Source organism: Aotus nancymaae, unplaced genomic scaffold (assembly GCF_030222135.1).
Source record: "Aotus nancymaae isolate 86718 unplaced genomic scaffold, 86718_ANA_hifiasm-v0.15.2.pri h1tg000004l, whole genome shotgun sequence".
In the NCBI taxonomy this organism is placed as follows: domain Eukaryota; kingdom Metazoa; phylum Chordata; class Mammalia; order Primates; family Aotidae; genus Aotus; species Aotus nancymaae.
Window position 1 is genome coordinate 15,012,242 of NW_026988415.1, and position 22,960 is coordinate 15,035,201.

The 22,960-nt window shown below is 38.3% G+C and overlaps 1 protein-coding gene and 1 pseudogene across 6 annotated transcripts in view; both read right to left on the bottom strand.

Moving 5' to 3' along the window:
- The window catches only part of PHF6 (PHD finger protein 6), a 66,658-nt gene extending 65,157 nt beyond the window's left edge, over positions 1-1,501 (bottom strand). For 5 of the 6 annotated variants that reach the window (XM_012474313.3, XM_012474314.3, XM_012474312.3 and 2 more), the window contains exon 1: positions 1,346-1,499. The gene's annotated coding sequence lies outside the window, so the exon portion shown is untranslated. Of the gene's footprint in view, positions 1-1,345 lie in introns of all 6 variants that reach the window. The other variant, XM_012474317.2, reaches the window with a different exon arrangement.
- The window catches only part of LOC105732262 (5'-nucleotidase domain-containing protein 1-like), a 93,792-nt pseudogene continuing 72,173 nt past the window's right edge, over positions 1,342-22,960 (bottom strand).

Consider the following 22,960-nt stretch of genomic DNA (forward strand, 5'->3'; position numbering starts at 1 on the left):
CAGTAACAGCGTGAAATACATAATTTAAATGCCTGGAAAAAAAAATAAAAGCTAGAATGGCTAAACTGAAGCGATGCCGCGAAGCACCAAGGTAGGAATAACCTGAAACATCAGAGAGAGCATTCAAGAACCAACTCGAGAGCTCATTCAATGCCGGGAATCTGAAAAATCATTTTCACAGAAAAACAAACAAAACAACAAAAACTGCAGTTCCAGAAGATTGAGACATTCCATGTGAACGCAAACTGAAATATACAAATCAAAATAGATAACAAACGTAATCCCCCAAAGAAGCAGTATTTGTAACAGGAAAGTTACAGTGGACAGAAATAAACGAGTAAGATGTACCGGAAGGGCACCTGAATTTGGTTGCACGATATTATTACATGCTTCGCACTGCTTTTTGCGGTTATTCAAAAGGAAACTAAAGGAATTTTCCAGTTGTTTCAAACCCAAGGGGAGAGAAAGAATTTGAACAGTATAAATAAGACCTGACATTACGTAGTAAGGCGATGAAAATAAAAGGTTTTCTAAAAACAAAAGATTTTTCAACTTCCACGCAGAATATCGAAACGAATGGAAATTGGAAAAGAATACCGCGCTGTTCATCCATCTAATGAAGGACGGTACACATAAAGTACCGTCCTTAGTACTTAGTCCTTAGTCCTCTCCGTTATTTATTCCCCCAATACACACTAGATTACAAGATCTCCCTCTAACCAAGCGCTAAAGTCACAAAACTATCTTCCTCTAAAATACTTCAGCAGGTTCCTTTCCGTCGTAAAGTCAGGATCCCCTAATCGTCCTTTTCCAATCCTCCCGAATCCAGGAAAATATCATCCTACCACTTTCTTTATGCCCCCTCCCCCAAGAGTTAGCCCTCTCTCAGTCTTCGTTGTAAGCTTCCCCTTATACCTCAGTTTCACCCCTTATTCCCCCCACCCCGGAGTTTTTTCTCATTCCGTATGGCTATCTCTCTTGCCATCCTAACAATTCTTCCTCTTCCTCTTCCCAAACTGGGAGTCTCTCTCCTTCCCAAATATGTTCTAAGCAATGGTAAAAACTAAAAATTCCCAGTTTTTTCCCTCCTCAAATGTTGCACCCCCTCCCCCGAAGTCTAGGCGTAAGCCTAACCTCTCCTTCTGCACCTCCAAAGCACTTTCTCAGCAGCCTCTCCGCCAAGCGCCTACAATAAGCGACGCTTCTGGGGTCCCTGACAATAAAGCGAGACCACCAAGAGTCCCCTTTAACAACGGGCAGGGGCGGCGGCCTGGCCACCGCCATCCTCCTTGTCTTCTCCCGCCGGGCAGAGAATCGGGGGCCCCAGGGTTCCGTAGGGACTCACCGGCAGGGCCCAGAGACGTAAGGCAGGAGAGAAGCGCCAATGAGGGTAAAGAGAAAGAAGTCGGTCTCGGTTCTCCGGCAGTGCCTGAGAGCGGGGCTCTGTCGCCGGAGGTTGTTTCCTTTCATTCGAGGAGAGACGGGCTCGCGGAGCGCCCTTACGTCGCCCCCCTCGCACGCACACGACCCACAGAGCGTTGATACGTTCCGAGCGCGCCGCGGGCCCTGATTGGCCGCAGAGAGGGGGTAGCTGAAGCCGCAGAACCACGGCGCAAGTGCAGAAACCACCCCTGTACGACTCGAGGCGGCAGGCCCCGCCTCCTGCTCGCGCGCGTACCTTCTATTCTCCGCTTCGCCACTCAGCCAAGTGTTTGGGGGCCGGATCCACGGAGATAGAGAAAGAGATTCAAAGATATCGCTGTGGGCTGGGCGGAGAAGGGGCAGGGTTGGGACTGGAAACCGTTGGACAGGGGCCCTGGGTAACCAGTTCACAACATTGATTCACGTAGACAGGCCTTATCCCTTGCACTTGTTCGCCAAGGCCTTTTCACATCCATTATTTCATTGTACTGTCGTGGCATCTCTTTGAGGTCCTCCGTTCATTATATTGCCAGGAAAGACTGAGAAGCTCGTAGTGGAGTCAGTCTGCCTGCATTTCAATCCTGGGCGAATTGTTTTAACCTCTATATCTTAATTTTTTTTTTTGTCTTTGAAATGGGGATAAAAATAGTGCCTCACGGGTTTGTGGTAAGGAAGAAATGAAAGAATGTAACTTAAGCGTGTTACTACCATCCCTGGCATATAACAGACTCTACATAAATGCTGGGATTATCATAATCAGAAAAGAGAAGGTGATTGTCTTTATAATCTATACGTGTAAGCCAGACACGTAAACGAGTGCTTTCCGCCTTGGTGTATTGGAGCCAGATCCCTTGGGTTTGAACTCCAGCTCCACCACTTCTAATAGCTCTATGACCTTGATCGCTTTGTACTACCTCTCAGTCCCTCAGTTTCATCCTGTCCAATATGGAGATCATAATGGTATTTGTCTCAAAAAGAAGTTATGACAAATGAGATAATATATGTAAACCACACAATAACGCCTAGGCACATAGTATGCCCTATATAAAGGTTAGCTTTTGTTATTTTCTACTGGCTTCACAGACTTAAATTTTTAAAAAGCCTTAACCAGTGAAAACTTGAAGATGCTTTTCAAGAGCCATTTTTCCTGTAGCCACTGTCTTGATCCAATGTTATTTCTATACTGTTTTGTCAATCTTTTTACTTTTGTCTGTAATGTCAACTTTAATTTCCCAAGGAAACAGTGACCGTGGAGCTGCGACGTGGTAACTTTTCAAACAGGTACCTAATAAAGGTGGACGACTTAGCCATTTAGCTGCAAGGAACTCTTAGCCCTTTAACCCAAGACCCTATGCTGTGAAAGGGAGTGGCTAAAGATTTGCATAAGAAGATCCAGAATGTGTATTCCAAACATTTATGGTGTATAGGAAACAGGTTCCCCAGCATCATTTTCTACCAGCTTTACACACTTACTGATGCCAAGATGAGACAGATGATTGTGTGACAAAATGCAGTGCCTGTGCAGTATGCCATCCTTTTAAGTTTCCCCCCAAATCCCCACATGTTGCTATCTTTTATTCATTATTTCATCCATGCATTCATTTCAACAAACTCTGATTCAATAAACACTTGCAAAACTACTAAGTTCCAAACACAATGGAGACCAAGATCAATACAACTCAATCCCTGCCTCTGAGCTCATGGTCAAAAAGAGGCAACAACAAGCAAACATATACAGTATGTGATAAATGCTGTATTAGAGATGTGTGGCTGGCACAGACATCTGCCTATTATGTACAAAGCGCTATGCTGAGGTACAACACAACAGTAAGACACAGCCCTTGCCTTCAATTGTTTACAATCTAGCAAGAAAAAGTTGGTTACAATAGGAGATACACTACAGTGAGTGCCTTAAAACATGGAAAGGAAGTACAGAGAGAGTTCAGGAGAGGGAGATATCAGTGACTCCAGTTACTTCCAGGCCCCAAGTCTGGTAGCCAGTCCCAATTAGCATGACTGATAGATGCAGCCTGTTATTTCAAGGCCTACAGAAAGGAATCAGATTGTGGCAACATGCCCTTAATGCCTGCCGATATAGCGTGAGATCTAGTCATCTCCTACTGATTCACCAATACACTCTCACCAACACTTTTCCAGTTTTTTTCTTCAGGCTCCAGATCTCACTTTTTCCACCTCATTCTCAGCAAAGGCATTAATCTCATGACTTATTTAGCAAAGGGCCATCTGAGCTAAGCTACTTTATCTTGTACACCTACCCTCCCATGCTGCCTTCAAGACTCCCAGAAAGAGCTGTACCTCTTGCTTTCTAAAGCTTTTCAAAGCTGTTTTAATTACATCTTTTTCATGCTCTGGAGGATCTGATTCTCTACTTATTACCTGCTCCAGTGGCATCTACTGCCCTGCTCTTATTTGCCTTCAAACTATGGGATTCGTCTACTTTCACTGCCAGACTGCAATTGCTCCTTTGCCTCCAATTGCTCTCCAATCGTTCATTCAGCAGGCATTTACAGACATCTTCTGTATGCCAGGTATTATGCCAGACCCTGGAGATTTGAAAAGGAACAAGATATGGCTTCTTATCAAAACACCAGGTTGTATACATTAAATATGTACAATTCTTATTTGTCCATTAGACCTCAATAAAGCTGGAGGGGAAAAAGAGATTTAAAAAAAAAAAGGCACAGCTTCTGCCTTCAATAAATTCTCAGTCTAATAAGGAAGAAAAACAGGTGAACAAAATTTTAGTATAACAGGTGAACTGCTGTAATAGAATTATCTGCCACAGGGATTGGTGGACTCGATATACCTTACTGGGAGGCAATGTTTTTAGTTGGATCTTGAAGGACAGATCAGGGCCCAGAAAAATCTGTATTTTATCATCACAACTGTACAGAAAATATAGTCCAAGGCCACATTTGATCTTTCTACCAAATTCAACAGCTTTTCTCTATTGTCATTTTTTTTTTTTTTTTTTTTTTTTTTTTTTTGAGATAAGGTCTCGTTCTGTAGGCTGGAATGCAGTGGTATGATCGCAGCTCACTGAAGCCTCAACCTCCTGGGCTCAGGTCATTCTCCCACCTCAGCCTCCTGAATAGCTGGGACTACAGGTGTGAAACACCACGCCTAGCTAACTTTTGTACTTTTTTCTGTAGAGATGGGGTTTCGCCATGTTGCCCAGGCTGGTCTGTCTTCATTCTGGACATCTCTGTTACATTTGACATTTTTGGCTATCTACTGGTTCTTAAACTTTCACCTCCCTTGGCTCGTAACAATATGCCCTGACTCTGGTTCTCTGGCTGCTCTTTTTTTCTTTCAAAGGTTTCTCTTTTTCTTACTTTATAATATTAATATAAGGCTGACTCTTCCCCAGACACACTCTTAGACCTATTGCAGGCCCAGTAGTTCTTAAACTTTGGAAGTAAGAATTACCTGGAGAGCTTGTTATACGTGCAGATTTTTTGGCACTGTCCCCTGGAAATTCTGAAGGTTTGGATCCAAGAATCTGCCTCCTTAAACCACCCAGGTATTCTGATGTAGATCTGATGAGGACCAAATATTAAGAAACTGCCCTATTTTTTTATTTTATTTTTTTGATAATCGAGACAACCTCTTGACTTTTAGTACCCTGTAAACCAATGCTTAGCAACTGCATCTCCTCTGCTTAGATCAGCCCTGCTCTTGACTTCAAATCACCAACTCCAGTACATGCAAATCATCCTCTCCAGCGACTAGGAAGTGACTCCTTTGCCCATTTTCAGTATTTCCATATAAGATACTGCTAGCATTTCTGCTCCCGCTTAAACCAACAGCTAAATTCACCTACATGTCTGTGACCTCCTGGCTATAATCCACACTAGTAGATAACTCATGCATTCATTAAATACACATCGATCACCTACTATGTGTTAGATAAAAATTGATATGATTCATTTTGGTGTAGTGGGGGAGATGGACCTGAATCATGTAATCACATAAGCAAATGTAAACTTGCAAATATGACATATACGAAAAGAAAATGAAGTATTATATATTTGCATTTTGTATATTGAATACATTTTGTATTTCTTATTCTTTTTTTTCAAGTGGATGGATTAAGCATTTTAAACATTTCTGTGGGAAAAAACGCTATGTATTTGTATATAATGCTACGGAAGATTCAGCTGTCCTGAGTATGAATCACTGGCCTGCCACTAACTAGCAGAGGTTAGTTGGGCAATTCATTTGCTGCACTTAGCTTCCATTTACACATCAATTAAATGAGAATTGCAAGGTTGTTATGAGACACAAGAGAGATAATGATGATTGTGAATGTTGTCCCAACAAATATGAAGGATGTTTTTAAAAAACATAACCCTTAACTGTCATATCATCTGACTGATCTACCTACTAGTGTTGGCTCCAAGGGTCTACTTAGTTTTTGTTGTTTATTGTTTAATTTTCACTTACTGTATTGGTGAGGCTTATAACATTCTTTTTTTTCTTTTTTCTTTTTTGAGATGGAGTTTTACTCTTGTCACTCAGGCTGGAGTATAGTGGCACGTCCTTGGCTCACTGCAACTTCCGCCTCCCAGGTTTAAGTGATTCTTGTGGCTCAGCCTCCTGAGTAGCTGGGATTACAGACACACGCGACCATGCTTGGCTAACTTCTGTAATTTTAGTAGAGACGGGGCTTCACCACATTGGCCAGGCTAGTCTCAAACTCCTGATCTCAGATGATCCGCCCTCCTCGGCCTCCCAAAGTGCCAGAATTACAGGCATGAGCCACCACACCTGGCCAACATTCTTAATTCTAACCAGCCTAGGGAACTACTCAGCTACCTAACTGAGGAGCTGGGGATTCTGATGGACTTTGTTGTCAATTTCTTCCTTGTTTAGCAGTTTGAGGCAGGGTATGGTATGGACACTGCTCAGGAAACTAGAAACTGTGGAAGGGGAAATGCTTTAGGGGCACAGAAACATCTCTAAAAGATTGTTTATTATATAGAAACATTGTTTCAATTCTGTGTAATACACTTACTACACAGAAACAATGTATCTGTGTAATACACTTACTACACACACTTACTACACAGAAACAATGTTTCTGTGTAATACACTTGCTACACAGAAATACACTTACTACACAGAAACAATGTAACTGTGTAATACACTTACTACACAGAAACAATGTATCTGTGTAATACACTTACTACACAGAAACAATGTATCTGTGTAATACACTTACTACACAGAAACAATGTATCTGTGTAATACACTTACTACTGTGTAATACACTTACTACACAGATACATTGTTTCTGTGTAATACACTTACTACACAGAAATACACTTACTACACAGAAACAATGTATCTGTGTAATACACTTACTACTGTGTAATACACTTACTACACAGATACATTGTTTCTGTGTAATACACTTACTACACAGAAATACACTTACTACACAGAAACAATGTATCTGTGTGATACACTTACTACACAGAAACAATGTATCTGTGTAATACACTTACTACACAGAAACAATGTATCTGTGTAATACACTTACTACACAGAAATACACTTACTACACAGAAACAATGTTTCTGTGTAATACACTTACTACACAGAAATACACTTATTACACAGAAACAATGTATCTGTGTAATACACTTACTACACAGAAAAAATGTATCTGTGTAATACACTTACTACACAGAAACATTGTTGATAAACAGAGAAGCTGAACTTAATACATTGATGGCAATATTGGAGAAGCAACTAAACTTCACTGTACTGGTGCAGTAATGAGTCATTTCAAAAGGAATTAACTCTGACTGCAGACAATGTATTAATCACTGTACTCAGTACTTTATGTATATTATCTTATTAGCTCCTTAAAATAGCACTGAGAAGCAGGGAATATTATTAGTCCCATTTCACAGACGAAGAAACTGTTGAACAATTAAGTAACTTGCCTAAAGTCAACCAACCAAGAGAGGAAGAACCATGTCTCAGGGCTACATTTGTTTTAGCTCCAGAGCACAAGCTCTTAATCACTGTGCTGTACTGCCTCTTATTTACTTGTTCATGTATTTATTATCTGTCTCCTGACCAGAATGAAGCTCTGTCGGAGCAGGAGCTTTGTTTTGTCGTGTCTACTGCTCTATCCTCAGTCTATAGAACTCTGTACCGCATCCACAGTAGGCACTCAGTACATGTACTGAAGTAAGGCCCTGGAGAGGGAAGGAGAATGTAAAGAAGAATGGGGAAAAGTGGACCTGAAATGGAATGAAATCATTTCATGAATTTGTTTATAATTTAGCAGCCCAATTCCTACTCCAGTGACTCTGGCATATGTGTGAAATGGGGGCCCAAAAACTATATATTTAAAACAAGCTCCCCAGGTGAGATCATGATATATACAACAGTATGAGAACCACTGACCTGCAGCCATCAAAGCGAAAATAGAAAAAAAAAAAAAATAACATGGCTGTCTTATCATTGGAATGTCCAGGAGACTTCATTCTGATTAAAATCATTCTTAGGCATATATTTTAGTGAGGACACACACGAATAACTAGCCTTGCCACTGGGTCTCCAGTGACCTTGAGAACCTTTGTTCCTTTAACCAACAGTCCTATTTTGGTTGTTGATTAAACAACATGATCAGATAGATCTATACTCCTCTCAAATATTATTATAATAAGTCTAAAAAGTAGAGTAATACCATATGGATACGATTTGTGAGAAGCTAATACTCACAATAGGACATAATCCAGGCAGGGAGGCAAAGAACCAAATGACCTGGACACAAATCCTGGTTTCAGGTTAACTTCTCAGTGTCTTCATTGTCTCATCTATAAACTAAGGATGCTAGGAGTACTTTTCTCAAGGATTTTTATGAGGGTTGTGTGAGAAATTTAGCACAATTTCTCGCTCATAGAGCTCAATAAAAGTTAGCTACAAGAGCTAGTTTATAGTCAGTGATACATAGTGGTTTTTATCTTATTTCACTTAGTCTCTAGTTTTCCTGATAAGGGGAAAACTTTATTCATGCTGTTCTTGCTTTCTAAAACTGCTCTTGCAACTTTCTTGGATTAGTTAAAACCTAGTGGCCTTGAAGATTCAGTTCACATGTCAGGGTCCAAAAAGCCTTGATGTTATCCTTTGATTAGATAAAGCTGCTCTCCTCTTTGCTTCCATAACGCTCTGGCCAGACCTCTATTTCCATCATTTACTGTATTATATTAACATTATAAGTATTTCATCTGTCACTAGATTTTGGGAGAAGGGACCATGTCTTATTCTTTTTATATTCCTAGGCACCTAGCACGGTGCCTGCCCAGTAAGTGTTGGCCGAACTTTCTCAGATGAACATGTGAGAGATCCGATGGTTACCACTGTTGGAAGATTTTGTCCTATTTAAGATTGCACTATACTCCGGGCCTTAGCTCCTGTTCCTCCCTATTGCACTTACAGTCATGCAATGCAATTTAGCACTTAATTATATACCTTATAACGTATATTATTCTCTAATTGCTTCATATGTTAATCCACCACTTATTTCCTCTTCCTTCAGGCACTAAGAAGTGATTATAAATTGAAAGTGGATGATCCAGCTGTAAGCCACACCCAGCTGTCAGTCAACTCTGCTTACCGAATGCCTCAGCACTATGAATACAACTATTAGTCACCAGAGGTGAATGCAGATGAAAAAGTAGCATGATTAAAAACTAGTGCCTGCAGCAGTACCTTCACACAGTAGGCACTCAAGAAATATTTGTTGAATGAGTGAATGATTTCGTGAAAAAGAGCAGTGCCCTTGGTTAGGCTAGAGATTGGGAGCCCTGGCTTCTTAACGGATTTCTATCACTTCATTTTGAACTTGGAAAGTCACTTCTTGTTTCTGGGACATGCTTTTATATTCTGTAAAATATGAAGGAAGGCCAGAAGATCTTTAAATTCTCTTTCAAGTTTATTTTTTAATTTTTATTTTATTTGACAGAGTTTCGCTCTTGTTGCTTAGGATAGAGTGCAGTGGAGGGATCTCATCTTGTTGCCCAGGCTGGAATGCAATGGCACAATCTTGGCTCACTGCAGCCTCTGCCTCCCAGGTTCAAGTGATTCTCCTGCCTCAGCCTCCCGAGTAGCTGGGGTTATAGGCACCTGCTACCACGCCTGGCTAATTTTTTTTTTTTTTTTGTATTTTTAGTAGAGATGGGGTTTCAGCATTCTGGCCAGGTTGGTCTAATACTCCTGGCCTCAGGTTATCTGCCTGCCTCAGCCTCCCAAAGTGCTGGGATTACAGGCTGAGCCACTGTGCCTGGCCTGCAATTTTGCTTCTTAACTATCTCTTGAGTCAGTCTACTTTTCATTGTCTCCAGTATCTCTACCATCTCTTATCTGGACCTCTCTACTAGCTTACTAACTAGTCTATCCAGTTTGATTATTCTCTCCTTCAATCTATTGTGCACATTCCTTCAGATGTTATTAATTCATTTATTCATCAAAAGATATTGAGTGCCTACTGTGTATCAAGTACATGCAATACATCAGTGAACAAAACAGACAGAAATCTCTATTTTCATCAAGTTTACATTTTAGTGAGACAGAGACACACTAAAAAATAATACATACTTCCAGCATGATGAATTAAGGAAGTTAACATATCTCCAAAGCAGCTACTATAAGCTGGACAAAAACGTCAAAAACAATTCTTTTGGCACCCTGGAAAGCAACCAAAGGCATAATAGAGTGAACCATCATCCTGATTTCCTTGGTACTATCCCAGTTTTAGTGCTAAAACCTCTGTATTCCAGGAAAGTCCTCCCCAGGATTCAAAAAAAGTCTCATTTTTCAGCAATGGTTGCTCAAGTTTTAGGGCAAAGGTACCAAACCCATACCCTGTCTCCCAAAATAAGAGTTGAAAGCAACACTGTTTTTAGTGTCTGGTGGATATGGCATAGATACCCATAGCCACTGTCACTGTTATTTTTTATTTTTGTTTTTGTTTTGAGACAGAGTCTCGCTCTGTCACCCAGGCTGGAGTGCAATGGCTTAATCTCGGCTCACTGCAACCTCTGCCTCCCAGGTTCAAGTGATTCTTCCGCCTCAGCCTCCAGAGTAGCTGGGATTACTTGCATGAGCCACCACACCTGGCTAATTTTTGTATTTTTACTAGAGACGGGGGTATCACCATATTGACTAGGCTGGTCTCGAACTCCTGACTTCAGGTGATTCACCTGCCTCAGCCTCCTAAAGTGCTGGGATGATAGGCATAAACCACTGCACCCAGCCCTGTCCTTGTTTTTAACCCTGACCACTCATGATGGCAACCATGATTTGTAGTTCACAATAATGGATTATTCACTGTTGCATCACTCCAAGGGATGTAACTTAAGTGTGCAGTTTCTGGGCATTGCAATCATGAACAGTTAACATTGTATCTTTGACTTTGTCTGTGGATTACCAGGGTGATTTTTATGGCGATAGGGCTACTTAGATTTTTAACATTATAAATATTGTAACCACATGTTCTAAGTGTTCAGATAAAAAGAGGATGATTACAATACTAACCCTAGCTTGACCCAGAAATTACCAAACAGAAGGCTAAGTGACAATGTTGTTTTAATAATAGAAGGAAACACACAACTTGCATTAGGGAGGTAAACAACCAAAACAGAGCATACTGGGCAATAAGCAGAAAATAAGTTGGGACTAGGCATGGCAGAGACAAGGATATGAAAGCACATATGGAAATTAAATCTCACAAGTCCAGGGTGAGACAGATAAGTTCTATAAAAATAACCAATGAAAAGCTTTTGGTCTTCCCCAAAGACACTAATGTTAATTTGAAATTGACGGTTGCTAATTTAGCCTAAATATGCCACATGTGCAAACACGTATCATTGTATCATTCATACATGAAACTGACTAAAGTTACATTTCCTGTTTAAGAGGTTGCAACGTGAACAAAAGGGGAAATTTGGGTACGAGATGTGTTTGCCTCATACCGTGTAGCTCTGATTCTGTCAGATTTTACCAGAAGTCATGCTTTGTATAGTAGCATATCAAGCGAGTTGTCAAATCACTGTTTCCCCTACCTTTTAGGTACTTTGATTTGAAAAATAGAGTTTCAAATCACCTTCTTAGTTTCTATGATGATCAAAATGAAACTGCAGAAAACATAAAATAAAAAAGATTGTTGATATCTTGTCTAAAAACAAACTAAACTTTGCTCATCTATTTGCATATTCAGCAGACAGTACAAATGTAAATTTTGGAAATCAGACAGCTTTAGAACGCCAAATAAAATGACACCAAAAAAGGAGAGTCAAATTAAATAAAACTTTCTCATTTTTGCTAAAACATTAACTTATTTGGAATTCAATTTTGATTCCACAATTTCAAGTTATTTCTGTACTTTAAAGACATTTTCTCTAAGAAAGAGAGGGCATCAAATGTGGTTTGCAGTGTTTAAAAATGATGGACATTGCAGACATGGATGAACCTATATGATTAATTCATAGATGCTGAGAACCTGATCGACAAAGAGCTGGTCTATCAAAAGCAACCTGACGTTACAAAGCGAATGAATATTTTTCAAGGACTGGGAAATAATCCTACAAGTCTAAAAACCTGATATTTTTTCCTAATAAAATATATGTATTCCATGATCAAATACTTTTGAGAGGATATTTTAGCTTTTACATTTAAGCCTTTGATAAATTTGTGTTAATTTTTGTATATACTAGGAGGTAGGGGTTCAGTTTGATTCTTTTGCATGTGGATATTGAGCTTTCCTTGCACCATTTGTTGAAATGACCATTCTTTCCTCTGTCGAATTGTCTTGGCACCCTTGTTGAAATCAGTTGACCATAAATGTGAGAGTTTATTTCTGGAGTCTCAATACTACTCTATTGATTGGTATCTTTAGCCTCATGCCAGTACCACACTATCTTCATTACTATAGTTGTGTAATTAGTTTTGAAACAAGAAAGTGTTAATCCTCCAACTTTGTTCTTTTTCAAGATTGTTTTGGCTATTCTGAGTCCTTTGAATTTACAGATGAATTTTAGGATCAGCTTATCAAAATCTGCAACAAAGCCAGCTGGGATTTTTATAAAAGATGGCATTGAATCTGTAGATCAATTTGGGGAGTATTGCCATCTTAACAAGTCTTCTGGTCCGTAATGGTATGATTTTTCATTTTTTAAAGTCTTTAATTTCTTTTTTTTGTTGTTGTTGTTGTTTTTTGAGACAGGGTCTCACTCTGTCACCCAGTATGGAATGTAGTAAAACAAGTACGTGTCACTACACTCAGCTAATTTTACAATTTTTTTTTTTTTTTTTGAGACAGAGTATTGCTCTGTCACCCAGGCTGGAGTGCCATGGCGCGATCTTGGCTCACTGCAACCTCTGCCTCCCAGGTCCTAGTGATTCTCCTGCCTCAGCCACCCAAGTAGCTGGGATTATAGGCACCTACCACCACGGCCAGCTAATTTTTGTATTTTTAGTAGAGATGGGATTTCACCATGTTGGTCAGGCTGGTCTCGAATGCCTGACCTCAAGTGATCCACCCGTCTTGGCCTCCCAAAGTGCTGGGATTACAGGTGTGAACCACCACACCCAGCCTAAAATTATTTATAGAGACGAGTTCTCACTATGTTGCCCAGGCTGGTCTCAAACTTCTGAGCTCAAGTGATCCTCCCACCTGGGCCTTTCAAAGTGCTAAGATTACAGGTGTGAACCGCTGCATCTGGCCTTAATTTCATTCAACACTATTTTGTAGTTTTCAGTGTACAAGTCTGCTCTTCTTTTGTTAGATTTATTCCTATGTGTTTTATTCTTCTTGATGCTATTGTAAACTGAATAATTTTAAAATTTTCATTTTCAATTTGTTCATGACTAGTATATAGAAATCCTATTGAGTTTTGCATTGGTCTTGTATCCCCAACCTCACTGAACTCACTTAAAATTTCTAGCACATTTTTAGTGTATTCCTTAAGATTTTCTATATACTAGATTATGTTATCTGCAAATAGAGACAGGTTTACTTCTTCATTTCCAATCTGGATGCTTTTTTCTCCTTTGTCAAAGCTCTCCCTAGAACCTCTAATATAATGTTGAATAAAAGTGTTGAGATGAGACAAGAATGTTTTCTCCTCATCTTAGGTGAAAAGTTTTTGATCTTTCACTATTAAGAGTCATGTTAACCATAATAGTTATGGGTTTTTCACAGTTGTCCTTTATGAGGTTGAGAAAGTTTCTTTAATTCTTAGTTTGTTTAGTTCTTTTATCATTGAGGTTGTGAATTTTGTCAAATACCTTGTCTACATCTATTGAGATGATCATGTGGTTTTTGTCCTTTATTCTATTGGTATGGTGTATCACATTAATTGATTTTTTTCGTGTTAAGACAGTCTTGTAATCCTGGGATGAATCCCACTTGTTCATGGTGTATAATTCTTTTTAAATGTTGCTGGATTCAGTTTGCTAGTATTTTGTTGAGGATTTTTGTTTCTATTTTCATAAGGAATTTTTGGTTTTTAGTTTCCTTTACTTGCTATGACTTTGTCTGGCTTTGGTGTCAGAGTAATACTGGCCTCATAAAATCAGTTAGGAAGTATTCTCTCCTCTTTTATTTTTTGGAAGAATTTGGAAGAATTGCTATTCATTCTTTAAGTATTTGGTAGAATTCACCAGTGCAGCTTCTTTTTTGTGAGTAATTTTAATATTGCTAATTTAATCTCTTTACTAATTATAGGTCTATTCAGATTTTCTCTTACATCAGTTATAGCTTGTGTCTTCTTAGTGATTTGTCCATTTCACTGAAGTTATCTAATTTGTTGGCATACAGTTGTTCATAGTACTCCCTTATAATCCTTTTTATATTGGAAAATTGGTAGTAATGTCCTCTCTTTCATTCTTGTTTTTAGTGAATTGACTTCTCTCTCTCTTTCTTTCTCCTTGGCCAGTCTAGATAAATGTTTTTCAATATTCTTACTCTTTTCAAAGAACTGATTTTTTGTTTCATTGATTTTCTCTATTCTTTTTCTATTCTCTATTTCATTCATTTCCATCCTAATTGTTGTTATTTTCTTCTACTTGCTTTGAGTTTAGTTTGCTCTTCTTTTCTAGTTTCTTACAGTGGATGATTAGGCTATTGATCTGAATCTTCTTTTTTAATGTAGGTGGTTATAGCTACAAATAATATGTTAGTTGCATTCCATAAATTTCAATATGTTGTGTCTACATTTTCATTTATCTCAAAGTATTTTGTAATTTTCTTTGTGATTTCTTTTTTGGCTCATTGTTTATTTAGGAATGTGTGGTTTAATTTCCACAAATTTATGAATTTCCCATTTCTTTTTTTTTTTTTTTTTTGAGATGGAGTCGCTCTGATGCCAGGCTGGAGTGCAGTGGCACGATCTTGGCTCACTGCAACCTCCGCCTCCTGGGTTCAAGCGATTCTTCTGCCTCAGACTCTCGTGTAGCTGGGACCACAGGCAAATGCCACCACGCTCAGCTAATTTTTGTATTTTTAGTAGAGACGGGATTTCACCATGTTGGCCAGGATGCTCTCCATCTCTTGACCTCGTGATACGCCCACCTCGGCCTCCCAGAGAGCTGGGATTACAGGCATGAGCCACCGCGCCCGGCCCCCAATTTCTTCGTGTTGTTAATGTCTACTAATTTTACTCCATATTGATCAGAAAACATACTTTGTGTGGTTTTAATATTTCAAAGTGTTTTAAGGCTTGTTTTATTGCCTAACATATGGTCTGTCCTAGAAAATGTTCCATGTGCACTTGAAAAAAATGTATGTGCTTTTGTTGTTTGGTGTGTTCTCTCCATATACATCTGTTAGCTCTAGTTGGTTTATAGTGTTTTTCAAGACTTTTATCTTCTTTTGATCTTTTGTCTAATTTTTCTATCCATTATTATCATTATTATTTTTTGAGATGGAGTCTTGTTCTGTCATCCAGGCAGGAGTGCAGTGGCATGATCTTGGCTCACTTCAACCTCCACCTCCTATGTTCAGCAGATTCTCATGCCTCAGTCTCCCAAGTATCTGGGACTACAAGTGTGTGCCACAACACTCAGCTACTTTTTGTATTTTTAAAAAGAGACAGGGTTTCACCACATTGGTGAGGCTGGTCTTGAAATCCTGACCTCAAGTGATCCACCCACCTCGGCCTCCCAAAATGCTGGGATTATCAGCAGTGAGCCACTGTGCCACTGTGCCCCGGCCCACTATCCATTATTGAACGTGGGGTACTGAAGTCTCCAATTATTATTGTTGATTCATTTAATTTCTCCCTTTACTCCTTCTTTTTACTTCTTGCATTATTTTGGGGCTCTGTTTTAGGTGCTTGTAGGTTTATACTTTGTGTGCGTTTTTGGTGGGTCAACTCTTTTATTTATACAAATATCCTTCTTTGTCCCTAGTAATGATTTTTGTCTTAGTATTTATTTTGTCTGATATTAGTATAACCCATCCAGCTTTCTTATGGTTGCTGTTTGCATGATATATCTCTGTTCATCCTTTGACTTTTAACCTATTTGTATCTTTGAATCTAAAATGTGTCTCCTCCAGTAGACAACATATAGTTGGATCTTGTTACATTTTGTCCAGTCTAACATTCTCTGCCTTTTGATTGGATTGTTTAATCTATCTATTTTAAATGTTATTATTGATATAGTTGGATTTACATTGCAATTTAACTTTTTGTTTTCTATACTTCTCATGCCTTTTATGTTCCTGTATTCCTTCTTTATTGCTTTCTTTTGCAAAAAAAAGAATATTTCCTAGTGTAATGATTTCATTCCTTTGATGATCTTCTTCACTGTATTTTTTGAGTTTAAGTGGTTGCTCTAGGGCTTCTTGTGTACATCTCAACTTATCAGAATTTACTTCACGTTTATACTGGCTTGATTCCAGTGACATACATAATAAGCATTACTCCTATATAGCTCTCTTCTCTCTTCCCTGTTTTTGCTGTTTTTATACATATTACATCTATGTGTGTTCCAAATCCAAACATACATTGTTATAGTTGTTAGGATATATAATTTTGGCCAGGTGCAGTGGCTCATGCCTGTAATCCTAGCACTTTGAGAGGCCGAGGCAGGCGGATCATCTGAGGTCAAGAGTTTGAGACCAGCCTGGCCAACATGGCAACCCCATTTCTACTAAAAATACAAAAATTATCTGGGTGTGGTGGCACACACCTGTAATCCCAGTTACCCAGGAGGCTGAGGCAGGAGAATCGCTTGAACCCAGAAGACGAAGGTTGTAGTGAGCCAAGATTGTGCCACTGCATTCCAGCCTGGGACACAGAGCAAGACTCCATCTCAAAATAAATAAATAAATAAATAAATAAATAAATAATATACAATTTTATGTCTACTAATGAAGCTGAGAAAAGAAAACAGGTATATTTTTAAGGAGTTTACTTTCTTATTTACCATTTCTGGTTCTCACCATTTGAACCTGTGGATTTCAGTTACTACTTAGCATCATTTTTTTACTCCAATACAACTTGCTCCAACCCATTTCCGTTGTGCTCTTATTGTCAAATATATGCCATTTTTATGTTATAGGTACAGCAATATAATTATATACATTTTGTTTAATAAAATGGTTTTCAAATTAATTAAGAGAAGAAAGGAGATGAAATATGCATTGATACTGTCTCTTATAACTACATATTTATAAAATTACCTTTATCGGTGCTTTTTGATTTTTCGCGAAGATTCAAATTACCATCTGGGGTCACTTACATTCAGCCTGAAGAACCTCCTTTAGTATTTCTTGTAAAGCAAGCCTGAAAGCCTGAGTCATAAAACAAAACACATTTGGTAGAATTGAGATTTTCTTTGACTGTAATAAACCACTAAAGTATAAATCAATTCCGGAAAGATACAAACAAAAACAAAAAACTCTTCAAGCGCTTAAAAATCCAGCGGCAGATTTCTATACAATCTATGAATCAAAGTGGAAATTTGAAAGTAAATTTGAAATTATTTTGAATGAATTAAAATGAAAATACAATATATCAGACTCTGTGGGATGTAGCTAAAGCAGTGCTAAAAGGGAAATGCCTATTCAGGTCGTTTGCCCATTTTTCTACATGATTTTCTGCCCTATTCTTAATTATCTACAGGAATTCTTTTTTAAAAAATTTATTTATTTATTTATTTTAGAGACAGGGTCTTACTCTGTCATCAAGGCTGGAGTGGCAGTGGTGTGATCACAGTTCACTGCAGCCTCAAACTGTGCTCAGAGGATCCTCCTGCCTTTCAAGTAACTGGGACTATAGGTGCATGTCACCATGCCCAGTTAATTTTTCACATTTTTTTTGTAGAGATAGGATCTCAGTATGTTGCCCAAGCTAGTCTCAAACCTTTGGCCTCAAACAATCTTCCTGCCCCAGGCTGCCAAAGTGTTGGAATTACAGGCATGATGCACCTCACCCAGCCAATTTACAGAAATTCCTTATATGTTTTGGATACAAGTAAGCCCTTTGTCAGCTATCTAATTTACAAATCTAGTTTCCCACTCTGCGCCTTGCGTTTTATTATCTTAATAGTGTCATGTAATAAAAATAATTTATTGAATTTATTGTAGTCCAGTTTATCAGCTTTTCTCTTATGGTTAGTACCTTTTTATGTTTTTTTTTGTTTTGTTTTGTTTTGTTTTGTTTGCAATGGAGTCTCCCTCTGTCACCCAGGCTGGAGTGCAGTGGTGCAATCTCGGCTTGCTGCAACCTCTGCCTCCCAGGTTCAAGCAATTCTCCTGCCTCAGCCTCATGAGTAGCTGAGACTACATGTGTCCACCACTATGCCTGGCTAATTTTTGTATTTTAAGTAGAGATAGGGTTTCACCATGTTGGCCACACTGGTCTTGAACTCCTGACTTCACGTGATCCACCAACCTTGGCTTCCCAAAGTGCTGGGATTAGAGGCATGAGCCACTGTGACTGGCTGGTTAGTGCCTTTTGATCCTTTTATTTAATTTTTCTTTTGGTCTATTTAAATAAGTCATTGCTTTTGCTAGGGTTATAAAGATACTCTCCTTTGCTTTCTTATAGAAGTTTTATTGATTTACCATTCTCATTTAGATCCACAATACATCTAAAACTTCAATGTTTTGCAAATATATGTGTATATATATGGTGTGAAGTAAGAGATCAAGATTTATTAATTAATGTATATAGGAATATCCAATATGTTTAACATCATTTACTAAAAAGATCTTTTTGCCCCATTTTATTTATTATCACCTTTATCATCAATCAGATGGCTATATATATGTGAATGTGCTTCTGGCCATTTTCTGTTCCAATAATCTATTTGTCTTTTTGTGTGCAAATACCACACTGTTTTAGTTTCTACAGGTTTACAATAGGTCTTGATGTGTTACAGTATAAGTCCTTCAGCATTGTTCTTGATCATCCTGGCTATTTGGCTGTTTGCATTTCCACATAAATATTAGAATCAATGTGTCAATTTCTGAATGGAATGAAAACAACCTGTTGAGATTTTGATTGCCATTGCACGGAGTTTATAGACCAATTTGGGAAGAATTGACATTTTCATCTTATTGATTCTTATATCCATCAACATGGCATATCCCTCTGTTTTTAAAGTCATTATTTGAAAAAGATACTTGCACATGCATGTTTATAGCAGCACAATTCACAATAGCAAAATCATGAAACCAATCCAAATGCCCATCAATCAATGAGTGGATAAAGAAACTCTGGTATATATATGATGAAATACTACTTAGCCATAAAAAGGAATGAATTAACAGCATTTGCAATGACCCGGATGAGATTAGAGACTATTATTCTAAGTGAAGTAACTCAAGAATGGAAAACCAAACATTGTATGTTCTCACCGATATATGGGAGCTAAGCTATGAGGACACGAAGGCATAAGAATGATACAATGGACTTTGAGACTGGGAAGAGTGGGAGGGGGGTGAGGGATAAAAGACAACAAATATGGTGCCGTGTATACTGCTTGGGTGATGGGTGCACCAGATTCTCACAAATCTCCACTAAAGAACTTACTCATGTAACCAAATACCACCCGTACCCCAACAACTTATGGAAAAACAAAATTAAAAAATAAAATACTTTAAAATGAAATTTTAATGAATTTTCTCAGTATTTTGTAGTTTTTAGTATAAAGCTCTTGGATATCCTTTGTTACATTTTTCCCCTAATTATTTGATTTTTTGATAATATGGTAAATGATATCTTAAAAATTTCTGCTGGGTGTGGTGGCTCACGCCTGTAATCCCAGCACTTTGGGAGGCTGAGGTAGGTGGATCACCTGAGGTCAGGAGTTTAAGACGAGCTTGGGCAATATGGCGAAACCCCGTCTCTACTAAAAATACAAAAATTAGCTGGGCGTGATGGTGGGTGCCTGTAATCCCAGCTACTCAGGAGGCTGAGGCAGAGGGAACTGCTTGAACCTGGAAGGTGGAGGTGGCAGTGAGCCAAGATTGCACCACTGCACTCCAGCCTGGGTAATAGAGTGAGACTCTATCTTCAAAAAAAATTTCATTTTATATTTATTTAATGTTGACATATAGAAGTATACTTGATCTTTTTTAAAAAGATAAACCTATCTAGCTGCCTTGGTAAATTTGCTCATTAATTTTAATAGCTTTTCTGTAGATTCTTCTGGATTTTCTTTGTGCACAATCATGTTGTCTACAAATACTAGTTTTATTTCTTTCCTATCATGTACTCTTTATTTATTGCTTTTTCCTGTCTTATTGCACTGGCTAGGACACCAAATTTAATGCTGAGCAGAAGTGGTAATAACACTTTCCCATTCCAGATCTCAGGAAACAATGTTTGAATAATTCATCATTAAAGAAAGTGTGGTACATACAAACCATGGAATACTATGCAGCCATAAAAAAGAAAGATAATGTATTTTTCAGGAACATGGATGAAGCTGGAGGCCATTATTCTTAGCAAACTAATACAGGAACAGAAAACCAAATACTACATGTTCTCACTTAAAGTGGGAACTAAATGATAAGAACTTATGAACACAAAGAAGGAAACATCAGGCACTGGGTTCTACTTGAGAGGGGAAGAGGGAAGAGGGAAGGAGGGAGATAAGCAGTAAAGTTAACGATTGGGTACTGGGCTTAATACCTGGGTGATTAAATAGTATGTACAACAAGCCTCTGTGACACACATTTACCTGCGTAACAAACCTCCACATGTACTCCCAAACTTAAAATATCAGTTAAATAAATTTAAAAAATAAATAATAATTAATCCTTAAGTGATGTTAATGTTGATTTTTTTTGTAGGTATACTTTATAAGACTAAGAGCATTCCTTTCTATTACTAATTTGCTATGAGTATTTTTTCTTATTATGAACGAGTGTTGTATTTAAAATTTGTTTGGCATCTATCAAGATGGTCATAAGATTTATTCCTTTTTCTGTTTATATTGTAAATATTAATTTTAAAATGTTAACTTTTACATTCCCAGACTAAACTCATCATATTTCTGATGTATTGTTCTTTGTATGTAGCTCTTGGTTTCTTTGTTAATATTGTATTTAGGGATTTTGAATCTATGCTCATGAGATAATTTTCTGTAATTTCCTTTTCTTATAATCCTTGTCAGGTTTTGAGGAAAATGTCATTTTGTCCTCATAAAAACAATTTATATGTGTTCAATTTTTCTATTCTCTGAAAGTGTTTGTGAAGATTAACTTTCCTTTTTTCCCTTAGATTTCTAAGAGCATTCACTTGTACAGCCATCCAGGTTCTGGGGTTTTCTTTGGGAAGTTGCTTAATAAGGTGATTCAATTTCTGTAATGGGTAAATAGATTTCGTATGTTTTCTTGTGTCAATATTTTAGTTCATTTCTGCTGCTATAACAAAATACCTTAGACTGGATAATTTATAAGCAACAGAAACTTATTTTTCACAGTTCTGAAAGGGGAAGTTCAAGATCAAGTAACCAGCAGATTTTTTGATTCTTTTTTGTTTTTTCATTTTTATTTATTTATTTTCACAAGCATCACCACATTAGAGCAGATTTGATGTCTGGTGAAAGCTTGCTGTCTGCTTCCAAGATGGCAAGATCTTGTTGCTGTGTCCTCATATGGTGGAAGAGATGAAAGGGCTAGAGAGCTCTCAGAAGCCTCTTTTATACAATCATTAATCTCATTTATGAGGACTCTGCCCTCATGTGTTAATCATATCCTAAAGGCCCAACCTCTTAATACTATTACATTGGCAATTGTTTCAATATGAATTTTGGGAGACACATTCAGACTATAGCAGTCACTTGTGGTAAGTTGTGTACTTTTTTTTTTTTTTTTTTTTGAGATGGAGTCTTGCTCTGTAGCCCAGGCTGGAGTGCAGTGGCGCTATCTCGGATCACTACAACCTCCACCTCCCAGGTTCCAGTTCAAGCAATTCTTCTGCCTCAGCCTCCTGAGTAGCTGGGATTACAGGCATGTACCACCATGCCCAGCCAAGTTTTGTATTTTTAGTAGAGACAGAGTTTCACCATGTCGGCCAGGCTGGTCTTGAACTCCTGACCTTGTGATCCACCCGCCTTGGCCTCCCAAAGTGTTGGGATTACAGGCATGAGCCACTGCGCCCGGCCTGTTTGTGTTTGAGATGGAGTCTTGCTCTGTTGCCAAGTTGGAGTACTGTGGCACTCTCGGCTCACTGCAACCTCCACTTCCCAGGTTCAAGTGATTCTCCTGCTTCAGCCTCCCGAGTAGCTGGAATTACAGGCGCATGCCACCACACCAAGCTAATTTTTGTATTTTTAGTGGAGAAGGGATTTCACTGTGTTGGCCAGGCTGGTCTCAAACTCCTTATCTCGTGATCCACTTCTTGACCTTGTGATCCGCCCACCTCGCCCTCCCAACGTGCTGAGATTACAGACGTGAGCCACTGTGCCCAACTCACTTTTTTTTTTTTTAATGGGGTCTTCCTATGTTGCCCAGGTTGGACTTAAACTTCTGTACTCAAGCAATCCTCCTTCCTCAGCTCCTGAGTAGCTGGGACTACAGGTGTTTACCACCATGCCTAGCTTCAAGTTGTGATCTTGAGCTATTTATTATTTCATACAAATTGTCAAGTTTATTGGCCTTAACTTTTGTTCATTATATTCTGATATTATTTTTTCATATTTGTAGGACCTACAGTGATGTAGGCTTTTTAATTCTCATATTGGTGGTTGGTGTTTTTTCTCTCTTTTTCTTTGATTAATCTTTCTAGAGGGATAAACAATTTATTATCCTTTCAGAAAACCAATTTTGTCTTTATCAATTTTTTTCTATTGCATGTTAGTTTTAGTTAATTATTTTTCTTATCTTTATTATTTGATTTTTTCTTCTTTTTTGATATCTATTTGCCATTCTTTTTCTAGCTTCTTGAGATGGAAGACTAGATTACTGGTTTTCAGCCTTTCTTCTTTTCTAATGTATGTATTTGAGGCTATAAATATCCTTTGAAGCATTTGATTCTGG